The sequence below is a fragment of the Loxodonta africana genome, chromosome 1 (genome assembly GCF_030014295.1).
Source record: "Loxodonta africana isolate mLoxAfr1 chromosome 1, mLoxAfr1.hap2, whole genome shotgun sequence".
Taxonomy (NCBI): Eukaryota; Metazoa; Chordata; class Mammalia; order Proboscidea; family Elephantidae; genus Loxodonta; species Loxodonta africana.
The window spans coordinates 1393730-1420747 of NC_087342.1; the positions used below are offsets into that span (position 1 = coordinate 1393730).

General features: G+C 39.7%; 1 long non-coding RNA gene across 6 annotated transcripts in view; it reads right to left on the reverse strand.

Annotated features, from left to right (window-relative positions):
- Positions 1 to 27018, reverse strand: part of LOC111751451 (uncharacterized) — a 116528-nt gene that overhangs the window by 11785 nt on the left and 77725 nt on the right. For all 6 annotated transcript variants that reach the window (XR_010319843.1, XR_010319788.1, XR_010319795.1 and 3 more), the window contains one exon: positions 88 to 249. This is a non-coding gene — a long non-coding RNA (uncharacterized LOC111751451). The remainder of the gene's footprint in view (positions 1 to 87; positions 250 to 27018) is intronic.

Below are 27018 nucleotides of genomic sequence, written 5' to 3' on the forward strand. Positions count from 1 at the left end.
CTCTCCAGTAGCACTGTAGTGATGTGGCTTGTGACATATCTGGTCCTGTGCAAAGTGAACCAAAACTCGTCTTCAGATTGAGCATACCTTGTATTTGTATCATGCTCTTTGTGACCACTCTCGCCCCATTGGGTATTCAGCAGTAGTCCAATGAACTGTGACAATGCAGCATCAAAGGTTGGAAAGTGAGCGTACAAGTTTTTAGTATTATTTCAAGATGAAAAAAGCTTGTGGAGCTCTGCGAAGGGCCTGCCAATAAACATCGTACAACAAATGAATGAGGTTATTTCCAACTGCCTTGTAAGTATTTCTTTTGACTACCTGAAGAACAAAATGACACGTCCCAGAACGAATTTTTTTATTTACTAATTTTCAAATAAAAATTTTTATGTTAACACCCAAATTCGAATGTAAATTTTATTTTATAAATTTTATTTATTCTCAATTGTTCAAATTTATTTGCTATGGTAGAACGAAATTTTAAAAGTGACATAATTTCATATCCAAGTAAAATGAAACAGCAACAATGAATGGAGCACAAAAGCGAAAGCTCGCAGAAGATAAAAAGATTTGTGAATCGCTAAAGACAATTTCAAAATTCGCTCCTTTTTAAAACGTAACGAATCAGAAGAGACTCCTTCCACTGAATGCTCAAGTTTGATGGGTGTGAATTGTTGTACTAGTACCTCTAGTGCCGAAATGACTACTAGCAGTACTAGTATAACAGAATTTGTTCAAAATTCTGCATCCATTCCCTGCTGTAGGAAAAAAACTAATAATAGTACAGAAAGTGAAACTATTTTAGAACCTGAAATTGTCACATCTGCAGACCCCATCAACAGAAATACAGATCCTGCTTTGTGGAATAATTTTTCTTATAATGATGTAAGTTATTGGATCAAAAGCAAGCCAAGTGACTATCAACATCACAGTGGACCATTTGAAATTTGTGTTGGAAATTTCTGGATGGTAAACACACAAGGTTCTGTAGCCAGAATATACTTCTAGGGTGCAAAGCTAGTGGTGAAAATTATAAGGGGGAGTAGCTACCGTGTTCTCCACCAGTCGGTTCTGTATATTGTTTTGTTTGCAAACTATTCAGTCATAATCATTTAATTCTCAATTTGCTGTGGATGGATTTAGTGATTGGCACAACTCAAGTATGACTGATGAACAGTTTAATTCGCAGAGGTTGCATATTGTCATATTTAAACTGAAGACACGGTTTTGGCTTAACTCATGAAATGGAAACACAAATTAATGAAGAATGTCAGTATTGGAAAGCTGTTTTGCAACATGCTGTTGCTGTCATTATAACAATCTCTGAACGTGGACTATCTTTTGAAGGAAGAAATGAAGTGTTTCAGTCCTCACAAAATGGAAATTTGGGGAGTTTATTTGAACTTGTTGCTTAGTTTGATCCATTTTTAGCAGATCACATCTCAAAATATGGTAACACAGGAAAGGGCAACACATCACATATGTCTAAAATAACATGTGAAGAATTAATAAACTTAATAAGTGATAAAGTTCGATTGACTATTTTCTGTGAAATAAGATAGTTCGATATTTCAGTTTGTCTACAGATTCCACTCCTGATATCATACAGATCAGCTAAGTATTATTTTAAGATACGTATCTCCAATAGCTGGGAAGCCCGTTGAGTGATTTATCACATTTTCTACTCTAAAAAGTCAGAAAGAAATTGCACATTAAGTACTTCACTGGTTATGTGAAGTTTGCAAAATTGATTTTTCTAAGTGCAGTGGCCAGTACTATGACAATGCTGCCAATATGTCAGGGCATTATAAAGGCATGCAATGGAAAATTTGAGAACGTAATGAATGTGCCATTTTCATACCACGTGCTACACATTTACTTAATCTTGTAGGAGGTAGCGCACTACATTGTTGTCCAGGAGCAGTTGATTTTTTTCTACTGTTCAGTTACTCTACACATTTTTTGCCACTTCTACTCACCAATGGGCAGTTCATAAAATATATTTAGGCAATGACTGAGTATTAAAATGTCTTTTTAATACATGTTGGGAAGTGCATGATGTAGCAATGGGTGCAACCTGGAATTGCTGAAAACATCACCAAAATGCAAACACTAGAGTATGTATTTACTTTGGTTATGTGGAATAATATATTGCAGCATTTTCGTCATATGAGTCAAGCTCTCCTCAATTCAGAAGAAAAATTAAAGATGTGCACAGGTCTCCACCAGTCATTAACAGAGTACTTACATAATTTAAGTGAAGATTTTGAAAACACAACAAAACAAATACTGCCGAATACTGACTATCAAGCAGTTCACCATCACAGATACATTAACCAGAAACAAGTAAATGATGGAAGTGCTCTAGAAGTATCATTGAGGGCCAGAGATCAATTGTGCATAACCACATGCTACACTATTATTGACACACTTGAATCTTGCATGAAAAGAAGAGCAAAAGCGTATCATGCTCCTTCAAATAGATTTTCCTTCTTTGACAGTGTGGCTATACCTGATGAAGAATGAATGAAGGCATTCAAGAAATTACTGCAGGCTTATCCCAAAGACTTAAATACACACCTGTACGGAGACGTGTGACAGTTTCACTCTTACATGAGAACTAAATTTACAGATTCAGGGAAGACAAATTTTACTCATGTAGGCATGTATGATTCCATAATAGAAGATAAAATACAATGCGTATTGCCCGATGTTGAAATTGTTTTATGCATATAAAAAAAAAAAAACATATACCTAACTTTAATGATCACAAACTGCACAACAGAATGCTCATTTTTGTCCCTAAAGAGACTGGAAAAACCTTCATTTTACAACAAGGATTCAAGAAAGACTGGATTCATTATCGTTATGATGTATGGAAGTAGATATTGTTTGGCAGCTTAATTGTGATGAAATCATTTAAGAATTTGTATGAGCAAAGCATAGAAAGACACTTTTAATTACAAAGTGTTAGAAATGAAAGCATGAAAATTGAAGTATGAGACGTTTAATGCAAAATTGGTGAAAGTAAATTTTTTATTGTTGGAAATCAACAGAATTTTACACTGATTATTGAAACAACTAGGTTCACTGACTCATTTTCTTTGTCGTAGAATATGTGGAAAATTCTTTTGTAGAAAATGTGGTATATGGTAAAAATCTTAGTACCTCTCAAAACACGCACTAAAAATTTTATAATCCAATTCATCTCATTCTGCTGAAATGGCATACACCACTTTTGGGTTCAATTGCTAATATTATAAAAAAAAAAATATTATAGTTGCATTTAAAAAGAAGTTACATTGTAGGTAGTGAAGACACACACACACACACACAACTCACATATCCCATTCAAATGCGTGAGCAAGCAGAGGAGGGGCACCACAGATCGTCAGTATTTAAGGTCCTCATGTGCCTTACTCTGGCCCTGAGTGGGAGTATTGTCTGGCATTTCAAGAGGTCTCCTTAAAGGATGAAAAAGCCATTCTTTTCCCCTTTCTCCATCCAGCTGACGAGATGGTTGGAGCCACAGCAGCCATCTTGAACCATAAGAATGTTGTAGCAGAAGGTTGGAAAACTCCTGGTTCCCTGATGACTGTGGAGTTGCCGTCAGACCTTTCCTGTTTATCTCTGAAATTATTTCACACCAGCGGAAATGACACCTCTATCTTTCTTAACGCACTTTTTTTTTGGGTGGAGGGGAAGCGGTCCATGTTTTTCTCCGATGAACCTAATCCTGATACATTTTATTCTACCCTCCCTAGTTCCTTGCTGGGATGTGGCGTTGGGGCTTGGGGTAAAGCTGGAGGTAAGTGGGGCAGTAGAACCAGGACAGCCCATAAGTCAGAAGGTTTGGCATTCGCTATAGCTTCAACCTGCAGGTCTGATTCCCCAGATAAAGGCAGACAAGGAGCATTTAATCAAGAAGTGACAGCGTCTGTGGATTACCTGCTGGTAGGCCCCTGCTGCCCTTTTAAATAATCCAAAACCAAACCAGTTGCTGTTGAGTTGATGCCAACTCATGGTGACCCCATTTGTGTCAGAATAAAACTATGCTCCACAGGGTCCTCAATGGCTGATTTTTCATAAGTAGATCACCAGGCCTTTTTTTCCGAGGTGCCTCTGGGTGGACTCAAGCCAACAACCTTTCAGTTATCAGCAAGTATGTTGACCATATATACCCCCCAGGGACTCCTTTTAAATAAAAACATAATGAAATACATAAATATCGTGTTACTTTTCTTCTTTGAATTCGAAGAGTGCTTGTGTAGTTTTGTGTACATAACAATTTTTCTTATGAAGATTAAATGAAATTGCAGCCCTAATATTTTTAATTTAAGTCATTAGTCTGGATCTGAATCTCTGGGTCTGTGTTGAATTTTAATCCCCATGATGGCCAGTTTTTTTGTTTATTTTATTTTTTTAGTTTCTGAGAGCAAATTCCCCAGCAACTTGTAATCCCAGAAAAGAAAGTGTCCGTGTGGTTACGGCCAACATGTCATACTTCCTACGTGGCTTGAATCTGCCTGGTGTCAGAGAGAGAAGAATCGAGAAAGACACATGGTTTTAGAAAAGAGAAAATAAAAATTATTACATGTAGAGGCAAAAGTATCCACCACTTAAGAGATGAAGTCTGTTTGCCTTGTTGGAAGATGTCTGATAACGGAATAATGAGTAACGCTCATTCTTCTTTGCTGCCAGAACTTGAGTAATAATCAAGTCACCACAAATTATGTGAAGGCTTTTGATGAAATTTAATTAGTGAATTAACGTCTGTCCTGATGCCAACTATTTTTGCAAGTGAATTGCAAAGTGTTGCAATTTTACATTCTAAGCAAATGGGTCAAAACACTGAATCTTTTTGGAAGATTTTAAAGATAGTTCGGAAAATTCTATTTTCAAGTTTTTTAGGTATATAGAGAAAAGAATAATATCTGATAACATTAGATCATCTTCACCCACAAAATCACTTAAAAAATGTTTTTTATTGTGCATTAGATGAAAGTTTACAGAGCAAATGAGTTTCCCATCCGAGAGTTTGCACAGGAAGTGTTCCCTGATATTGGATTCATTCCCCACAGTGTGTCAGTGCTCTCCCCGTTTTCGCCCTGGGCCCTCCGGCTCCTTTCGCCCTGACTTTCTACCCCTTCCTGCCTTCTCATCTTTGATTTTGGGCAAATGTCATCCCTTTGATCTCATAGAGTGGATCGTTCTATGGAGCACGTTACTCTCGGGTGTTACTGTTTAACAAAATCACTTATTAATGGCGTATCGTTTTCCTAAAGCTTTTTCGGTGTATGATTTATTTTGATAAGCAATCATTTTCATGCTCATTGTTCATACATTGTCTTTACCTTGAAAGAAGATACTGAGTTTACTTTTCAAAAAAAAAAAAAAATGCTTGCTATGTAGCATACTGTCAGATCTGCTTAAATCATCATTGTTTGTACCTCATTTCCTGGCTGGCAAAGAATTTGTACTAAAAGTAGGAGAAGCATCAATTTTGACATGTTTTGTTGTTGTGTGTGTTTGCATCGTTAGTGTTATCTTCAAGATGTGGATTTTTTTCTTTTTTTTTTTTAGAAACATTTTTTATGCCGCTTGTACGTCCGTCCCGTGTGGCTGGTCTAAGTTAAGCCAAATAACACACACCATAAGCACACTGGCTGGGCACACGTAAATCACAGTACATTAGAGTTCTCTGAAAGCAAGCAAACCAGCGAAGGCATCTCTGCCAACCCCTCCATGGAACATCTCACATGTGCCTAGGACGTGCGACCATCTGACAAGCAGGCCCAGCAAGAGAGCCCATGCCAGTCTGTATACCAGGTAGTAGGGAAGCACTCATTCTCTGGCTTTACACATTAAAAAAAAGCAAATACAAATAGAGGTTCTAATATGTTCTGCCCACATTTCACTGGTTGTCTTCTGAACCCCCTGGGGAGGATGCATTCCACTATGGAAGCTACCATGGTACCCAAAATCAACCCCACCTGACAGCACACCTTCATTCAACCTAGTAGATTCCGATTCATGGCAATCCCACGTGTTTTGGGGTAGAACCACACTCCGTAGGGTTTTCAGTGGTTGTCATCTTTACAGAAATAACACACTAGGCTTTCTCCTGTGGCACCAAACTTTCCATTAGCAACGGGCAAACTCTGCAAACCCAGGTACCTAATAATAACATCATAACCTGTTGTTATGGGCTGTCATGTCAATTCTGGCTCAAAATGTAGGGACCCCTAAACCCTTTCCATAGTTTTCTTGTGCAATTCATATGACCCAGGTCAACCCCTGAAAAGTGTGATGAACAAGTCTCACCCTTCTACTTGCCAATAGCAGGGAAAAGCCAGGACACTGGACTCTATCTGCTCCAGTGTCAGAGTACCTTGGTTTAGGATGTGGATTCCAGTCCAGCACTTTCCACTCTGTTGCACTAACTGTGTGTGTGGGGTGGGGTGCGGGGTGGGGGGGACTGGACCTCACCGCTCAGTTGCAGGGCAACTTCCCAGTTCCAGCCTTTTTACATCAGTGTTTCTTCCTTTTACAAGCTGCCTCCACTCTAGCTGCAAGCCAGGCCTGGAGCACGGAGTAAGGTTTGGCTGGAAGTCTGCCAAAGCAGGAACCTAGACCTCCACCCTCCTCTCCTCTCCTCTAGCCCAGGGTTTGGGCTTCAAAACATAGAGTTGTATTCCATCTCTCTTTTCCCAGACAATAAGGCAGTCATCTTCTAAAGATAGCCACCTACAGTGATTACAAAGAATATATCCCTCATCTCAATCCCCTTCTAAAGAAGGTTGGCCTCTGTGGCTTTTTAGCACCTTTCTTTCTGAAGCAGAGAGAACAAAAAACCAACTTCAGTCTACACCTGGGCACCTGCTAGAATACTGAGTACATGCTATGTTCAAAGCCCTGTGCTAAGACATTGACAGGCATTTTTCCATTTAACACTCAACTATTTTTTTTTATGAGTATGAGCTATGAGGTGGATGTAATTATGATCTCCATTTACAGATGAAGAAATAGAAGCCAAGAAAGGTAGCAAAACTAGCGAAGTTCCGAAAATGGAGGTTCTATGATGCAAACTCAGGCTTGATAAACTCCCCAGTCCATAATATAACCATGATAATGTATTCAATTAATAATTATATTTATAGCCAAAAATTTCTCTACTAGAATTGTGCTCAATGGTAAATAATTAGGTCAAGCAGATCACGGTCGAGGGCAGCAGTGGTTCAGTGGTAGAATTCTCGCCCTCCACTTGGGAGACCCAGGTTTGATTTCTGACCATTGTACCTCAAGCGTAGCCACCTCTTGTCTGTCAGTGGAGGCTTGCATGTTGTAATCATGCTGAAGAGGTTTCAGCAGAGCTTCCAGGCTAAGACAGAATAGAGAGAAAGGCCTAGAGGTCTACTTCCAAAAATCAGCCAGTGAAAACCCTAAGGATCACAATAGTCTGATTCCATTGTACATGAAGTCTCCGTGAGTCAGGGGCCGACTTGACAGCAGCTAACAACAGATCACAGTCTGGAGAGACAGAGAAGTGTGTAACAATAGAGATTTGCAAAGGTTGCTGGAAGCACCCAAAAAAGAGAGCAACATACTCTGCATGGGAGGGGATCAGAGAAGGCTTCACAGGAGAGATAGCTCTTGACCTAACCCTGAGAGAATGAGTAGACATTAGCCAGAAGAAAAGGCTGGTGGACATTCTTGGCAGCGGAATGATTTATGGAAAGACTTGGAAGCTTGAGAGAGTCTGGCACGTTGGAGAACAGCAAATAGCTTTCAATAGAGTACAAGAAATGAACTTTTGAATATTGAATGGAGGAGCAATAGAGATGAGATGGGAAGAGAAGGTGGGGGGAGAACAGTGAGAGTTTCCTGAGACACACAAGGACTTTAGACTTAGATTTCTGAGTGAAGCAAGAACCACTGAAGGAGTGTGTGTACCGTGATCGCATCTGCATCTTAGATAATTCAAAGAATGGGCTAGAGGCTTGTACAAAGCTTGGAGCCTTGGGTAGAGAGATTGCATAAATTCATAACTTTATTTTATTCTAAATTTACTCTAAAACTCAGAAGATATTCCAGGCTTGGCCTGTACCAATGTGACGAATACACAGAACAACCTAGTCTTTTTTGCATATTCCAGAGTTGAGGACCTAGAGCCACACCAGGGTCCTCATTCATTCTTTCATTCCACAGACATTAATTTGGCACAAGTTTTTCAATCACAGAGCTTAGGAGTAGGGCCTGCTCTTCACATTCAGATTCACCTCAAGACAAACCCACTTCCTCAAAACTAAGCCAAACTAGACTGCTTTTCAACCTGAGTATACATCTCTTGCCTTTATACACCACTCTTGCTGCCCTTCACTCCCTGTGCATCCATCTCACTACCAGAACTCCACCAGGAACACCTGTCACACAGGTCCATGTAGCTTCCACACCTTCTAGAGAGTCACACGTGGTGATAAAGTGCTGAGCAGCCCTCATGCCAAGGCATGCAGAACTTTCTACAGAGGGACCAGCAGACCGTTGTGGGAGATACATTGAATGGGAATCAGAATTGCATTGACTAAAGGATGTCAGCATCTTTTCCTTGTCAGACAGAATTGAGGATAAATAAAAATGCCCATGTGGTTCTCAGAGACAACATTCCAAATAAAACCCACATGGTACCAACAAAGGAAACTATGGTTCTATCAGGCTCACCAGCCCAGAGAAGACCAAAATTCTGCCTTTCTGCTTGCCTAGATGGTTTGGATTCTTCAGTGTTAGAGTAGCAGACAGCATACTCAAAATGGAGTTTCTTTCTTTTTCTGCCATGTCCTTCTTTCCAAATTCTGCACTGTCACCATTCCAATAACAAAAATGACTTAAGGACCTGTACTGTGCAAAGTGCTGTACAGGACACCAAAACCAAAAACAAATCCATTGCCGTTGAGTCAATTCCAACTCATAGCGACCCTATAGGACAGAGTAGAACGGCCCCAGGCGGTTTCCAAAGAGCACCTGATGGATTCGAACCGCTGACCTTTTATGGTGAACAGCCATAGCTCTTAACCACTACGCCACTAGGGTTTCCATACAGGACACGGAAGGTACAAAAATGTGTTAAAGATCATTCATGTCGTTCAAGACTTTGGTTGAAGAAGAAAAAAGGTACACGAAAAAAATAAATGACATGGTTAGGTAGAATATGCCAGGTATTAAGTGCACAGTATAGACAATGGTTTCATAAGAACAGGGAGGACATTGATCATCAGAGAGAGGGGCGACCCGGGAGGGCCACATGGACCAATAATGTGAACAGTGAGACAGGAAAATAAGGATACCTAACCCTCACACAACACCTCCAGGCATTGTTCTAGGCACTTTATGGATATTAGTTTATTTCTTACAATCTTCTTACAATATAAGTATTGTATCTTAGTCATCTAGTGCTGCCATAACAGAAATATAACAAGTGGATGGCTTTAACAAAGAGAAATTAATTTTCTCACAGTCTAGTAGGTTACAGGAAACCCTGGTGGCATAGTGGTTAAGTGCTACTGCTGCTAACCAAAAGGTCAGCAGTCTGAATCCACCAGGTGCTTCTTGGAAACTGTGTGAGGTAGTTCTACTTTGTCCTATAGGGTCACTATGAGTCGAATCTACTGGACAGCAATGGGTATGGGTAGTAGGTTATAAGTCCAAATTCAGGGTGTTGGCTCAAGGGGGAGGCTTTCTCTCTCTGTCAACTCTAGAAGAAGGCCCTTGTCCTCAATCTTCCCCTGGTCAAGCAGCTTCCCAGGTGCAGGGACCCCGGGTCCAAAGGATGAGCTCTGTTACTGGTGCTGCTTTCTTAGTGGTATGAGGTCCCCAACTCTCTGCCTGCTTCGCTTTCCTTTTATCTCTTGAGATATAAAAGGTGGTGCAGACCCCACCCCAGGGAAACTCTCTTTGCATTCGATCAGGGAGGTGACCTGAGTAAGGGTGGTGTTCCAATCCCACCCTAATCCTTTTAACACAAAGTTACAATCACAAAATGGAGGATAACCACTCAATACTGGGAAGCATGGCCTAACCAAGTTGATACACACATTTTGGGGCGGACATAATTCAATCCACAACATATTGTATTGATTTTTAAAAGATGAGGCAAGTAAGGCACAGAGAGATTAACTGTCTTGGTCACACAGTAAAAGCCATGCTGTGATCTTGGGCAGCCGGCCTCCAGAGCGTGGTCTCAACACTACTCTGTACAACACACCATGGAGTGTGTGAGAGCAGGCAGGCTTCAGCCAGTACAGAGAGGAAGCATAGAGAAGGGTAAGGTCATACATGTGGCAGCCAACAAAATGTGAGGAGAGTGAGGACAGTTACAGAAGTGCCCCCAGAGACTCTGATCTTCTCAATATGAGAGACAGGCTGAGAGCCACTCACTTCTGGATTTTAAAGGCAGTGTATATTTAAAACCTACCTAATTTCAAAAGTCAACTTGAGAAGTGAAATCTTAAATAACAGAGGCTGCAGTAGTGCTGGGGTTGAATGGGAAACTGCGGTGGTGAGGGGAAGTGGTATATTTTGTAACTACAAAAATGAATGGTGAAAATGTACAGATTTAGAAATTCTCTATAATCTGTATTTATACTATCAACATGTGTTGAGCTTTTTGATTTTAATCAAAAAGCATTCATGAATGTTCTGTATGTTTGGCTTCTTAATTTGTCCTCCTTAGCACCATATATTTCTTGTTCCCTCTTCCTTCTGTCACAGCCAGAGACGGGGGGCACTGATAATGACCATCCTGGACAGGGTCATTCCATGCTCAGTAAGGTTCCATTCTGGTGGGAATGGAATCCCCGAGTGTTGCAAACGGCTAAAGAGCTCAGCTGCTAACAGAAAGTTTGGTGGTTCAAGTCCATCCAGAGGCACCTCGGAAGAAAGCAGGGTGATCTACTTCCAAAAATGTCAGCCACTGGAAACCTTATGGAGCACAGTTCTACTCCGACACACATGGAGTTGACCTAAGTCTGAATCCACTCCATAGCAACCGGTTTTGGGTGAGGACGCTGACCAGCTCACCTCCTCCCCAGCCTCGGCAGAGAACATGGCTTCTAGTTAAAGGAAAGAGAGAAGGGGGTTGTGGTGGGATGGTCAAGATATTTGGATTTCAAGGGGAGATTTTTGTCATCAAAGAATGAGCCTTAGTTAATACTATCTATTCTGGAACGGGAGCCCTGGTGACGCAGTGGTTAAAAGCTCAGCTGCTAATCAAAAGGTCAGCAGTTCAAATCTGCCAGCTGATCCTTGGAAACCCTATGGGGAAGTTCTCCTCTGTCCTACGTGGTCTCTGTTAGTCGGAATTGATTCTACGGCAACGGGTTTGGTTGGGTTTTTGCCTTACTCTGGAACAAATTTACAGAACTCTTTTCTGCCCCAAAACCTGTTAGCAAACTGATTTCATTTGATGGGGCAGTGAGGGATTAGATGAGGACTCCATTGGACGAACTTCCTGAAAAGAAAAAAAAAAATTATTCAACATCTGGGTTCCATAAATCCTTTAAAAAAACTAGTCAAAAGCCAATAACTGTACCCTTTTCACTCCCTCTCCACCTCTAATTCAAACGACATCAAACAAAAGCCACACAGATGTTGGGAGATTTTTTTTTTTTTCCTGTATTTTTGTTCCTCTTCCCCACCCTTTGGATTTTAATCATTTGAAACGATTTCAATCATAAGACATTCATTTTTACCCCTTTGACAGTGTATGCATCTCTAAATCTACTCTGATGAGGTTGGTTCTCTCAGCCTTAAGCCTCTCTTCTTCAAGATAAGGTGGGAAGGGGGAGTCTTGCCATGGATCTCTGAAGATGCATGGCCAAGGGCAGGAAGGACCAGAAGTTACAAACCATTTTCTGGATGACCTAGAAGAGGCACCTCTAAGTAGTCTTTCCCCAGGACCAAAGCTGGGAATGTGAAGGAGTGTCCTCTCCCATACCCTCACTGTCTCTGAGTAAAACAAACAATCCAAAACAAAACCAAACCAAGCGCTGTAGGGTCGTTTCCAACTCACGATGAATCCAAGGGTGTCAGAGTAGAACTGTGTTCCATAGTGTTGTCAGTAACTGCTTTTTTGAAAGTCAATTGCCAGACCTTTCTTCCAAGGTGCCTCTAGGTGGAATTGAAATTCTGCTTCCGGTTAGCAGTCAAGTGTGTTCACCATTTGCACCACCCACGGACTGTTTGTCTCTGAATACCCATTGCCATTGAGTCAATTCCAACTCATCACGACCCCATGTTTTACAGAGTAGAACTGATCCTTAGGGTTTTCTTGACTATACTTTTTATGGAAGCAGATCTCCAGGCCTTTCTTCCACAGCACTACTGGGTTCGGTCCAACTGCCAACTAGTAGTTAATGTTGCTGTTAGGTGCTGTCAAGTTGGCTCCAACTCATAGGGACCCCGTGTATAACAGAATAAAATATTGCCCAGTCCTGCACCATCCTCACAATAATAGGTCTGTTTGATCCCATTGTTGCAGCCACTTTGTCCAGTGCAAACCATTTGCACCACCCAGGGATCTTCGTCTCTGAATAGGTGATGTTTATTTAAGTGACTCGTACTGAAGTCTCCATATGTAATTGTTCAGAGTTCTCTGGAAAGCAAACAAACACTTCACAGCTTAAGATAAACCTTTGTTGAAGGATGTGTAAAAGCTATAATTTCTGGCATGCCAAACAGAAATAGAAGCAGCATCATTCTCAGGAGAAGCAGAGGGTCCAAGGGAGACCTGAAGATCCACGGGAGAAGAAGAAAGGCTGAGAGTGGACAGAGCTGCTGGGGTTGCTTGGCCTCTGGCATGATTTTCTGCTTGGAAAGTCTGGGAAGTCTGGAGATGGGTGTGTCCCAGCCTGTCCTTGAAGCAAGTACAAAGACTCAGGATCTGCAGCTTCTTGGGTGGCCACAGGGCCAAACAAGACAGCTCAGCCTGGACTAGGGGAGGGAGCAGAGTGAAAGTTAAATGGCAAAAGATTTTCTAAGAGCCAGGGTTGATGACAAGCTAGTCTTGGATACTCAGGAATACCTAGAAGTATAAGATGGCTGGAGTCCCTGGGAGGTGCAAACGGTTAACGTGCTGTGCTGCTAAAGAAAGGTTGGAGGTTCGAGTCCATTCAGAATCACCTCTGCTACTTTAGGATAATCAGTAATTCACATTTCTGTGGAGCACAGGTCTACTCTGACTACATGGAGTTGCTATGAGGAGGAACTGACTCAACAGCAGCTGGTAGAAGATGGCTTAGTAAGGTATTTTCTAACTAAAAAAACCCAAAAACCAAACCCATTGCCATCAAGTCGATTCCAACTCACAGTGACCCTATAGGACAGAGCAGAACTGCCACATAGGGTTTCCAAGGACCACCTGGTGGATTTGAACTGCTGACCATTTGGTTAGCAGCCATAACACTTAACCACTATGCGACCATGTGCTAATCCATATCTAATTCATAACTTTAGGTATCCTCATGATTTTCTAAAACAAAATTCTCTTAACATTTTAATTCTCTTGGTAAATTTCCAATCTTCAATGCTCCTTGTAAAGATTTTTTTCTAATAATTTACTGATTCTTTTAAATTTTCTGCATATATTATTGTATCATCTACTACCATTATATCGACTCGACGGCACTGAGTTTAGACCATTATATCTCTTCCTTACAATCTTTACAGCCTTAATTTTCTTCTATTCTCATATTGATGTCCAGACCCTTCGGTGCTATGCAAGACAGTTGCAATAATCCTATCTTTTGCCTAACCTAAACGAGTTGCAACTAATTTCTCCATCAATATGATTGCTATAGATTTTTTAGCTTATAATCTTTACCATATGGTGAAATTTGTTCATTTTTTTAAAAAAATGTTAAAAATTCATTTGTTGTTGTTATTGTTGTTAGGTGCTGTCGAGTCAGTTCTGACCCTATGTACAACAGAATGAAACACTGCCCCGTCCTGTGCCATCCTTACAATCGTTGTTATGCTTGAGCTCATTGTCGCAGCCACTGTGTCAATCCACCTCATTTAGTCCCTCATAAAAATAATTAGGTATTATTGTTTGGGCTAACTTACAAGCATCCTTACAACTTCTTTTTTAGTTGTATTTTAGTTGACAGTTTACAGAACAAACAAGCTTCTCATTAAACAGTTAATGCACATATTGTTTTACAACATTGGTTAACAACCCCATGATACGTCAGCACTATCCCTTTTCGACCTTGGGTTCCCTATTACCAGCTTTCCTGTCCCCTCCTTCCTTCTAGTCCTTGCCCCTGGGCTTGTGTGCCCTTTAGTCTCGTTTTATGGGCCTGTCTAATCTTTGGCTGAAGGGTGAACCAAGGGAGTGACTTTATTACTGAGCTGAAAGGGTGTCCGGTGGTCATACTCTTGGGGTTTCTCCAGTCTCTGTCAGGTCAGTAAGTCTGGTCTTTTTTTTTTTTTTTTTGCTGTGAGTTAGAGTTTTGTTCTACATTTTTCTCCAGCTCTGTCTTGGACCCTCTCTTGTAATCCCTGTCAGAACAGTCAGTGGTGGTAGTCGGGCACCATTCGTTGTACTGGGCTCATTCTGGTAGATGCTGTGGTAGATGTGGTCCATTAGTCCTTTGTACTAATCTTTCCTTGTGTCTTCAGTTTTCTTCATTCTCCTTTGCTCCCAAAGGGGTGAGACTGGTGGAAGTATCTTAGATGGCTGCACACAGGCTTTTAAGACCTAGACGCTACTCACCAAAGTAGAAAGTAGAACATTTTCTTTACAGACTATGCTATGTCAGTTGAGCTAGATGTTTCCGGAGACCATGGTCCCCACAGCCCTCAGCCCAGCAATTCGGTTCCTCAGGGAGTTTGGACGTGTTTAAGGAGCTTCCATGACCTTGTTTTGTACAAGTCGTGCTGGCTTCCCCAGTATTGTGTACTGTCTTAACCTTCACCAAAGTTAAAGTTATCTTTTTTTTTTATTGTCTAATGTTTTTCCATCCCTACCCCTCTTCTTTGTAACCATCAAAGTTTGTTTCTTTTTGGGTATAAACCTTTTTGTGAGTTTTTACAGTAGTGGTCTCATACAACCTTTGTCCTTTTGTGATTGACTTATTTCACTCAGCATAATACCCTCCAGATTCATCCATGTTATGAGATGCTTCACAGATTCATTGCTGTTCTTTATTGTTGCATAATTGTATGTACCGTAGTTTGAAGCCCTTTATTATGTAGAGAAATTTTCCTTCTATATCTACCATATGGAGAGTTTTTATCAGGAATGGGTGTTGGACTTTGTCAGATGACTTTTCTGCATCTATTGAGATGATCATGTGATTCTTTTCTTTCCTTTTATTTATGTGGTTTATTACGTTGATTGATTTTCTAATGTTGAACCATCCTTGCATACTTGATATGAATCCTACTTGCTCATGGTGTGTTGTTATTTTTGATATGATGCTGAATTCTATTGGCTAGAATTTTGTTCAGAATTTTTGCATCTGTATTCGTAGGAGATATTGGTCTGTAATTTTCTTTTTTTGTGGTATCTTTGCCTGGTTTTGGTATCAGGGTTAGGCTGGCTTCATAGAATGAATTTGGAAGTATCTCTTCCTTTTCTATGTTCTGAAATAGTTTGAGTAGTACTGGTGTAAGTTCTTCTCTGAATGTCTGGTAGAATTCTCCAGTGAAGCCATCTGGGCCAGGACTTTTTGTTGTTGTTGTTGTTGGGAGCTTTTTTTTAAATTACCTTTTCAATCTCTTCTCTTATTGTGGGCCTGTTCAGATGTTCAACATCATTTTGTGTTAGTTTGGGTAGGTAGAATGTTTCTAGAAATTTGTCTATTTCCTCTAGGTTTTCAAATGTGTTAGAGTATAGTTTTTCATAATAACTATGTTACAATCCTTTTTATTTTAGTTGGGTCAGTTCTGATGTCCCCTGTTTCATTTCTTATTTGGGTCATTTGGGTCCTCTCCTGTTTTTCTTTTGTCAGTTTGGCCAGTGGTTTGTCAATTTTTTTGGTCCTTTTAAAGAACCAACTTTTAATTTTGTTGATACTTTCTATTGTTTTTCTATTCTCTATTTCATTTATTTCAGCTCTGATCTTTATTATTTCCTTTTTCTGGTTGCTGTGGGCTTCTTTTACTGTTCTCTGTCTATTTGTTCAAGTTGTATAGCTAATGTTTTGATTTTATCTTTCTTCTTTTTCAATGTGTGCATCTATTGCTATAAATTGACCTCTGAGGACTGTATTTGCTGTGTCCTGAGAGTTTTGGTATGATGTGTTTTCATTCTCGTTTGATTTTAGGAATTTTTTAATTCCATCTCTGATTTCTTCTGTTACCTGGTGGTGGTTTTTAAGCAGGGTATTATTTAGTTTCCAGGTCAGAGGAGATGCTTCGTATTATCTCAATGTTTTGAATTTGGCTGAAGATTGCTCTGTGGCCAAAAATGAGGTCTATTCTGAAGAACATTCCATGTGGGTTGCAAAAGAATTTGTACTTTGCAGCTGTTGGGTGGAGTGTTCTATATATGTCTATGAGGTGAAGTTGGCTGATTTTGTCTGTTAGCTCTTCTGTATCTTTGTTGAGTTTCTTTCTAGATGTTCTGTCTTTTACTAAGAGTGGTGTGTTGAAGTCTTCTGCTATCGTTGTGGAACTGTCAATTTCTTTTTGCAGTGCTGTTAGAGTTTGTTTTTTGTATTTGGAAGCCCTATCATTGGGTGTGTAGGTATTTATTATGGTTATATCTTCATGATAGTTTGTCCCTTTAATCACTGTATAGTGCCCTTCTTTGTCTTTTGTGATGGATTTTGTTTTAAAGTCTATTTTATCTGAGATTAGTATTGCCACTCTTGCTCTTTTTTAGTAGCTGTTCACTTGATACATTTTCTTCCATCCTTTGATTTTTAATGAATTTACGTCTTTGTTTCTAAGGCGTGTCTCTTGTAGACAGCAAATTGAGGAATCCTGTTTTTTTATCCATTCTGTCACTCTGGGTCTCTTTATGGGTGCATTTAGGCCATTTACGTTCCATGTAATTATTGATAGGTGTGAGTTTATTGCTGTTATTTTGTAGTGCTTTTTTTTTTTTGTGGTGTTGACATTTTCTTTGTTCCTGTTACTCTTCTGTGCTGGATTGTTTGTAGATTTTTTTTTCGTTTCTTTTGTTTTTATTGAGGCTTTATGTTTTTCTTCTTTATTTTCATCAGTAGTTTTGTTAACTTTCTTTGTGGTTACCTTGAAATTTACCCTTATCTTCCTAGATTTGAACCAGTCTTATATTACTTGGTATCACCTTGCCTTCTCTATTAGAAAGTTCTGTACCTGCACCATTTATTCCCTCTTTTATTGTTCTGACATTGTTGCCATTTACAGATTAACTTCCCTGTTTCCCTGTTGTAATTCTTTTGATTTTGGATAATCCTTGAGAGTTCATTTCCTAGATTGGTATCTGGCTGGTATGATCTTCTGTCCTAGATTCAGGCTGTGGTCTGATATTCTTTGTTCCCAAACCAAAGACTCCCTTTAATAATTCTCATAACATTGGTTTGGCTTTTACATACTCCCTTATTTCCGTTTATCTGGAAATACCCTAATTTTACCATCATATTTGAATGAGAGTTTTGCAGGATATATTATTCTTGGTTGGCAATTTTTTTTCTTTCAAGGTTTTAGATATGTCATTCCATTTCCTTCTTGTCTGCAATGGTTTCTGTCGAATAATCAGAGCTTAGTCTTATTGTTTCTCGTCTGTATGTGACTTTTTGTTTTTCTAGAGCTGCTTGTAGGATTTTTTCTTTGTCTTTGGTTTTAGTGAGTGTGATTATGATAGGCCTTGGTGATTTTCTTTTGGGGTCTATTCTATATGGGGTTTGTTGAGATTTCTGGATGGTCAGGTTTTCATCTTTCATAATATTAGTGAAGTTTTCTGTCACCCATTCTTCAATGATCCTCTCTGTGTTTTCCATTTTCTCTCCCTGCTCTGGAACTCTGATCACTCATAAATTTTTGCTTTTTAGTGTATCCCACGTAATTCTCAGGGTTTCTTCTTTTTTTTTTTTTCCTCAAAGTTGTATCCAAGTGTTTGTCTTCAATTTAGCTGATCCTGTCTTCCATTGTTTCAAACCTTCTCCTCAGCCCTTCTGAAACACTGTCCTTCCCTGAAATCCTGTTGTTTATCTTTTGGATTTCTAGTTGTTGTTTTTATATGATTTCTAGTTGTGAATTTATTTTGGCTTTTTTTTCCCCTGTATTATTTTTCTGAATCCTTTAATTTTTTTGTCTGTATTTTCCATGAATTTGTCTGCCTTTTCCATGATTTTGTCTATTTTTTCATCATTTTTGTCTTCTTTTTGCTTCAACTCTTGGATAGCTCTGAATATTAGAGATTTGAATTCCCTATCAGATAGTTCTAGTGCCTTTTATTCTGCTAGAAAGTCATCTGATGTTTTATTTTTGATGCCTACTGAAACCATCCTGTCTTTTTTTTTGTTTTGATATTGTCTGCTATGTACAGGGCATTTGGTAATTATTTTCTTCATTTATGGACAGATTGTAAATTTGTTTGTTTTGTCCTGCCTTTTTGTTTTATTTGGTTATGACTGAGCTGGCAGACTGTGCATTCTTTGTTGTTTGTTCATCTGTGGGCATGATACTTTTCACCACTTTGTCCATTGGGCAGGGCCAGTAGCTCAAAAAAGGCCCTGGGGATCCCACCAATGTGGTGGTGTGGACCAAGGAGCCAGTTCCCCAGCCAAGCAGTGCTTCACAGCCTTTAAAGAAGAAGCAAAGATGTCACACAGAGCCAAGTTTTTGAGAGAAAGGAGGAGAAGAGGTGAGAGGCAGAGAAGAAATTGAAAGAAGCAGAGAAAAGCAACACAAGCAACAAAGAAATTGCACTGAGAGAGCTGGTCAGTGTGGGCAGGGGAAATTCAAGTGGCACAGAGCTGAAGCCAGTGCTTCCCGGCCAAGAGACTGCAGCCAGCAGGAAGTGGTGGAGGCCAAGTGAGGGAGAAGAAGGATGGAGGTTGGGAAATCATATATCAGTGGTTACCGAGTGCTCTGTCTCCTGTTGGGAGGTCTGTGGAGCTGCTTTCCTGTACTCCCCGTCTGTTGCTTTTTGATGTGGGTGGGGCAAATCCAAGTGGTAACACAGTGTCTGCAGCTCTTGGCTGGCACAGTGACCACCACCAGCTAGGAAGCAGTGGGGGCTGAGTGTGGGGGAGGAAGAGTCAGGGGTGGGAAAGCATATATCCCTAGTTACAGGGTGCTCTGTCTCCTGCTGGGAGCTTCATGAAGCTGCTTTCCCATGGTCCTTGTCTGCCAATTTCCAACAGGAGTCCAAGATGGTAAATCCATGCTGTATTAGCTGATAGGGGACCTCTGCTAGTATCTCTCCTTGCTCTCTCTTTTCTGTCATTTCTTATTGCATTCGGTTCTTGGCTGAGTTCTTTATCCCTTCATTTCTTGCTTAGAATCCCAAGATTGACATTTGTCTCTGTTTTACTTAGTTTTTTGGGTCTTTACTGTGAAAGGATGGCATGGTGCTTCTGTCTATAGTGCTGTGTTGACTCCTCCCCCTGCTCCTTATAAAATTTTTATTTGAATCTATTCTCCCTTTTTGTTGTTTTTAGGTGCTGTCGAGTCAGTTCCAACTCATCACGACCCTATGTACAACAGGAAAAAACACTGCTGAGTCCTGCACCATTCTCACAATATTTGCTATGCCTCAACCCATTGTTGCAGCAACTGTGTCAATATATCTTGAAGAGGGTCTTCCTCTTTTTCACTGACCTTCTACTTTACCAAGCATGATGTCCTTCTCCAGGGATTGGTCCCTCCTGATAACATGTCCAAAGTACATGAGATGACATCTAGCCATCCTTGCTCCTAAGGAGCATTTTAGTTGTACTTCTTCCAAAATAGATTTGTTCATTCTTTTGGCAGTCCATGGTATATTCGATATTCTTCACCAACACCATAATTCAAAGGTATCAATTCTTCTTTGGTCTTCCTTATTCATTGTCCAGCTTTCACATGCATATGAGGTGATTGAAAACACCATGGCTTGAGTCAGGCACACCTTAGTCCTCAAGGTGACATCTTTGCTTTTCAACACTTTAAAGAGGTCTTTTGTGGCCAATTTGTCCAATGCAACGCATCTTTTGGAAACCCTGGTAGTGTAGCGGTTAAGTGCTACGGCTGCTAACCTAAAGGTTGGCAGTTCAAATCCACCAGCCAATCCTTGGAAACTCTGTGGGGCAGTTCTACTCTGTCCTATAGGGTTGCTATGAGTCAGAATTGACTCGACAGGAGCTGACTTTTGGTTTTTAATGCATCTTTTGATTTCTTGACTGCTGCTTCCATGGGTGTTGATTGTGGATCCAAGTAAAACGAAATCCTTGACAACTTCAACATTTTCTCCCTTTATCATGATGTTGCTTATTGATCCATTTGTGAAGGTTTTTGTTTTCTTTATGTTGAGGTATAATCCATACTGATGGCTGTGGTCTCTGATCTTCATCAGTAAGTGCTTCAAGTCCTCTTCACTTTCAGCAAGGAAGATTGTGTCATTTGCAGAACGCAGGTTGTTAATGAGTCTTCCTCCAATCCTGTTGCTGAGTTCTTCTTCATACAGTCCAGCTTCTCAGATTATTTGCTTGGCATACAGATTGAACAAGTATGGTGAAAGGATATAACCCTAACTCACACCTTTCCTAATTTTAAACCATGCGGTATCCCCTTGTTGTTTTCAAACAATTGCCTCTTGGTCTAAGTACAGTTTCGTCATGAGCACAATTGAGTGTTTCAGAATTCTCATTCTTTGCAATATTATCCATACTTTGTTATGATCCACACGGTCAAACACCTTTCTTTGTAGTCAACAAAACACAGGTAAACATCTTTCTGGTATCCTCTGCTTTCCGTTGGAATCCACCTGATAGCAGCAATGATAGCTCTTGTTCCACATCCTCTTCTGAATCCAGCTTGAATTTCTAACATTTTCCTGTTCATGTACTGGTGCAGCTGCTTTTGAATGATCTTCAGCAAAGTCTTACTTGTGTGTGATATTAATGATATTGTTTGATAATTTCTGTATTCTGTTGGATTATCTTTCTTTGGAATGTGTACAAATATAAACCTCTGCCCATTGGTTGGCCAGGTAGCTGTCTTCCAAATTTCTTGGTGTAGACAAGTGAGCACTTTCAGCTCTGTATCATTTGTTGAAACATCTCAGTTGGCATTTCATCAATTCCTGGAGCCTTGTTTTTTGTCAGTGCCTTCAGTTTTTTTTTTTTTTTTAGTGCAGCTTGGACTTATTTCTTCAGTGCCATCAGTTCTTGATCGTATACTACCTCCTGGAATGGCTGAACATCGACCAATTCTTTTTGATATACTGATTCTATGTATTCCCTCCATCATCTTTTGATGCTTCCTGCATCGTTCAATATTTTGCCTGTAGAAGACTTCAATATTGCAACTTGAGGCTTGAATTTTTTCTTCAGTTCTTTCAACTTGAGAAATCCTGAGCGTGCTCTTCTCTTTTGGTTTTCTAACTCCAGGTTTTTGCACATTTCATTTTTTTTTTTTTTTTTTTGGTTTATCTTCTCAAGTCCCCTTTGAAATCTTCTGTTCAGCTCTTTTACATGACCATTTCATTTGTTTGTTTTAGGTATTTTATGTTCAAGAACAAGTTTCAGAGTCTCTTCTGACATCATTTTGGTCTTTTCTTTCTTTTCTGTCTTTTTAATGACTTTTTGCTTTCTTCACATATGATGTCCTTGATATCATCCCACAAACTCACCTGGTATTTAGTCATTAGCGTTCGATGTGTCAAATCTGTTCTTGAGATGGTTTCTAAATTCAGGTAGGATATACTCAAATTTGTATTTTGGCTTTCCTGGACTTGCTCTAATTTTTTCAGCTTCAACTGGAACTTGCATATGAGCAATTGATGTTCTGTTCCGCAGTCAGCCCCTGCCCTTGTTCTGACTGGTGAAACTGAACTTCTTCCATTGTCTCTTTCCACAAATGTTGTCAATTTGATTTCTGTGTGTTCCCTCTGGTGAAGTCCACATGTATAGTCATCATTTGTGTTGTTGAAAAAAAGTATTTGCAATGAATAAGTTGTTGATCTTGCAAAATTACGTCATGCCTTCCCTGGCATCATTTGTATCACCAAGGTCATATCTTCCAACTTACAATCTTTCTTCTTTGCTCCCAACTTTGCATCTTGATTCCATGTTTGATCAATTTCAGACTTCAGGAGTTGGTAAAAAAAAAAAAAAAAAAACTTCAATTTCTTCATCTTTGGCCTTAGTGGTTGGTGGGTAAATTTGAATAAGAGTTGTATTAACTGGTCTTCCTTATAGGCATGTGCATATTATGTTCTTTTTGATGATGAACATGATGCCATTCCTCTTCAATTTGTCATTCACAGCATGGTAAACCATAAGATTGTTCTATTCAGAATGGCCAGTACCAGTGCATTTCAGCTCACTATGCCTAGGATATCAACGTTTATGTGTTCCATTTCATTTTTGATGGCTTCCAATTTTCCCAGATTCATACTTCATACATCCCATGTTCCGATTATTAATGGATGTTTGCAGCTGTTTCTTCTCATTTTGAGTCATGCTACATCAGCAAATGAAAGTCCTGAAAGCTTGACTCCATCCACGTCATTAAGGTTCCTCTACTTTGAGGAGGCAGCTCTTCCAAGTCATATTTTCAATGTCTTCCAACCTGAGGGGCTCATCTTTCAGCGCTATATCAGACAATGTTCCACTGCTACTCATAAGGTTTTCATTGGCCTATTTTTTCAGAAGTAGATCACCAGGTCCTTCTTCCTAGTCTGTCTTAGTCTGGAAGCTCCACTTAAACCTGTCTACCAAGGGTGACCCTGCTGGTATTTGAAATACTGGTGTCAAAGCTTGCAGCATCACAGCGACACACAAGCCACCACAGTATGACAAACTAACAGACGTGTGGTGGATTCTCCCTTAGCTGTCTTGAAATTTAGTCTTCATTTGGATATAATTTTGTCTTTTTCTTCCATCTCTTTCCTGAGTTTCAATCAATACTTTTTTTTGTTGCTCCTTGGGTTTTTTTTTTTTTTTTTTGTCCACTTCTGTTTTTAATGTTTGACTTTTTGATTCATCCCAAATGCTGGAAAGCAAGAAGGCTTGAAGGAGTTGAGAGATTAAGCTCATGGGTATCTGTGGAAGGGAAGAAGGCCAGTCTGAGAGAGCAGCATTTGCAAAGGCACTGAGACAGGAACGCACTTCACTTATTTGAGGAAAATTAAGGAAGCCAGCCATGGTTGAAGTGGCAGAACAGGGGGGAAAGATTTATTTAACAAGCACATGCATTGTTCTTACTCTGTGTCAGGCACTGTTTTAAGGGCTTTAAAAATATTAATTTATTTTGTCATCATAACAACCCAGTGAGTAAGGTACAATTATTAGCTCATTTTACAGATGAGGACGTGAGGCACAGACAAGTGAAGTAATTTACCCTAAGTCACACAGAGAACAGAGCCAAGACTGGAGCCTACACAATCTGGTACCAGAGTACGTGCTAGTAGTGGGAGAATGAGGAGGAGGGGGGAGAAGAGGAGGAGAGATTAAAGTGCCAGGGTGCTCCACCATGTAGGGTCTTGCAGAGCACTTCTGGGACTCTGGCTTCTACTCTGAGTGAGATGGGACATCATGGGAAGACTGATTGGTGGAGTGACTTGATTTGACTTACATTGTAAAAGGATCCCTCTCGCTCCTGAATTGAAAGAAAGGCAAAAATGGAAGCAGGGAGATCAGTCAGGAAGCTATGAAAGTGATACAAACAATGTTGTTCAATATGGTTTTTATGTGAAAATATCCCTCCGCCTTTTAAACATGTTGGCAACTAATTCAGGTCTTTCCAAAACACAACAAGAGTTAATCAAAATACATGTATACAGGCCACCTCCACACATATACACCTTCTGCTGTTTAGAATGAGAGCATTGTGGCCTGTACTTTCCCCCTCCTTCTGCAAGCCGGAGTCAGTCCTGAAAATGAATGTGACACCAACGGGTCAGCTTAGTCACGGTTGGAGTGAGGGGTGATGCAGCAGAGAAGAGGCAGAGCAGAGATTGTCCCACTGGAGGCTGCAGAGGTACTTCACTTCCTTCAGCTAACAGCAGCTTTTGCTCTGTTCCCATACCTCACAAACTGTGGGAGAGAGGCCCAGGCACTTCCTCTTCTTCTCTTTCTACCCATGCTGCCCCAAGTCCAATCACACAGTGGGGGTGGCAGGAGAAATCTGCATCAATGGGAAAGACCATCCTAGTTTTGGCTTTTCTGCATCCGGGGACCTGAGATCCTGAGTTATAAATGCTCCATGTATCAATGCTGCTTCCACATTTCAAAACTCTGTTCTTCAGCCCAAGTGAAGCAGCTGCACAAAGCATGCAGGGAGGGAGAAGTGTGCAAGCTTTTTACCTCCTCCCCAACAGGGCCATGCCATGAACGCAGGTGAGCCCACTGGCTACCAGTGGATTTCTGATAGCAGGCTGAGAAAATCTAGGTCTGATTCCTGCTTACATTAGACACATCATCACCAAGAAAGCCCAGTCCCTAAAAGTGGACATCATGGTTGGTAAAGTAGAGGGTCAGTGAAAACTAGAGAAACCCTCAGTGAGATGGATTGACACAACAATGGACTCAAATATACCAACATTCATGAAGATGACACAGGACCAGGCAATGTTTTGTTCCATTATACATAAAGTCACTGTGAGTCAGAGCTGAGTGGGTGGCAACTAACAACAACATCACAACCACGCACCTGATGTGGGTGTGCCCACTGGCTACCAGTGGATATGTGATATCAGGCTGAGAAAATCTAGGTCTGATTCCTGTTAGGCATGTTGAGTTTTCCTCTGTTTCGGTACCCACAGGCTATGGCTCCCCTTGGGAGCAGGGCCACCTGCCATTCTCCAGGCTTTCTTTTCAGATGGGGTCACAACAACAACACTCTATCTGGTTGCCTTGTAAAATCAGCCAGAAACTCCTATCAGGGGGTATGGAGGGACCTTTATCTTCTCAGCAGCTGGTATAAGAATTTTCAAAGGGGGAAATGGCTTGGATAGGCTTGCAGGAAGGATTAAAGACACAGTTCAGATTTTCAGTGGAGAAAGAAAGGGGAAGGAAGACTGGACCAAGTCTTTTTGAATGCTGGCTTTGTCACTTCTAGCTATGAGTTCACCTGAGCCTCAGTTTTCCCAACTATAAAATAGTCTAATAGAGTTATCAATCTCACAGGGATATTGTGAGTATTAGATAAGCTAACCCATGTAAAGCACTTAAAACTATGCCTAGTTCATGATAAGCTTTCAGTAAATATATTCATTTCTTATTACTTAGTGTTGGGAGGAAGAAGGGAGTTTAGTCACAATACCAAAACTAATTTTTTGTTCACAGATTTTATTTTTTTAATTTCTATCTATAGTTATAGATCTCTTTTTACAATTTTTTTAGTAATATATAATTGACACACAATAAACTATACATATTTAAATTATATATTTTGATAATTTTCAATATATATACACACCATGAAACCATCACCACAAGGTATACATTGCCCTCAAAAGCTTCCTCATGCCCCTTAGTAACCTCTTCCTCCCATTCTTACACACTCCCCTCCACTCCTTGGTACCAGGGAACTACAGATTTGTTTTCTGTCCATACAGATTACTTTTCTTTTTCTGGATCTTATATAAATATTAAAATTAAGTATAATAAATATGTTGTTTTTTTTTTTTTGCCCAACTTCATTCACTCAGGATAATTATTTCAAGACCCATCTATGTTGATGCGTGTATCAATAGTTCATATTCATTTTAACTGCTGAGTACTATTCCATTGTGTGGATATAACACAGTTTGTTTCTTCATTGACCTGTTGATAGATAATTGAATTGTTTCCAGGTTTGGGCTACAAATAAAACGGCTACGAGTACTTGTGTACAAATCTTCACGTGGACATAGGTTTTTTTTTTCTTTTGTATAAATACCTAGGAGAAAAATGGCGAGATCATAGAGTAGATATATTTCTAACTTTCAAAGGAACCACCAATCTGTTTTCCGAAGTAGTTGCACCATTTTACATTCCTACCCATCAATTCTTCCATATCCTCGTCGGCTCTTGCTATGATCAGTCTTTTTAATTTCAGCCATTCTAATAGGTATGTAGTGTTATTGTAATTTAAATTTGAATTTCTCTAAGTTTTTTTAATAACTAACAATGTTGAGTATCTTGTCAATATGCTTACTTGCCATTTGAATGTCTCCTCTGCTAAAGTGTTTAAATATTTTGCCCATTTTTTTAAAAATTAGGTATTGGCTTTGGTATGACCGACTTTTGAGGTTTCTTTGTATATTCTTCACATGAGTCATTTTTCAGATTCATGCTTTGCAAGTATTTCATCCCAGTCTGTGGCTTGTCCTTTCATTCTCTTAACAGTGTTCTTTTAAGGAGCAAAAACTTAAAATTTTCGTGAAGCCCAATTTATCAATTTTTCCTTTTATGCTTTTGATGGTGGATAATAGAACTTTTTGCCTAATCCAAAGTGCTAAAGGTCTTCTACGTTTAGTCTAGAAGTATCATAGTTTTGACTTTACAATTAGGTCTATGATTCATCTTGAGTTAACTTTTTATATGGTGTGAAATGTGGATTAAAGTTCTTTTTTTGTTTTGCATGAAGATAGCTAATTGTTCCAGCATTCTTTGTTATTATTTTTTAGTTTGCTAACATGGTGAATTACATGGATTAATTTTTTAATACTAAAGCAGTACTACACTCCTGCCATAAACACAATTTGGTCATAATATATTATGCCTTTTACATATTGATGGATTCTTATTTCTAAAATCTTGTTTACAATTTTTACGTCAATGTCCACGAGAAATATTATTCTGTAGTTTTCTTTTTTATAATGTCTTTGTCTAGTTTTGATAT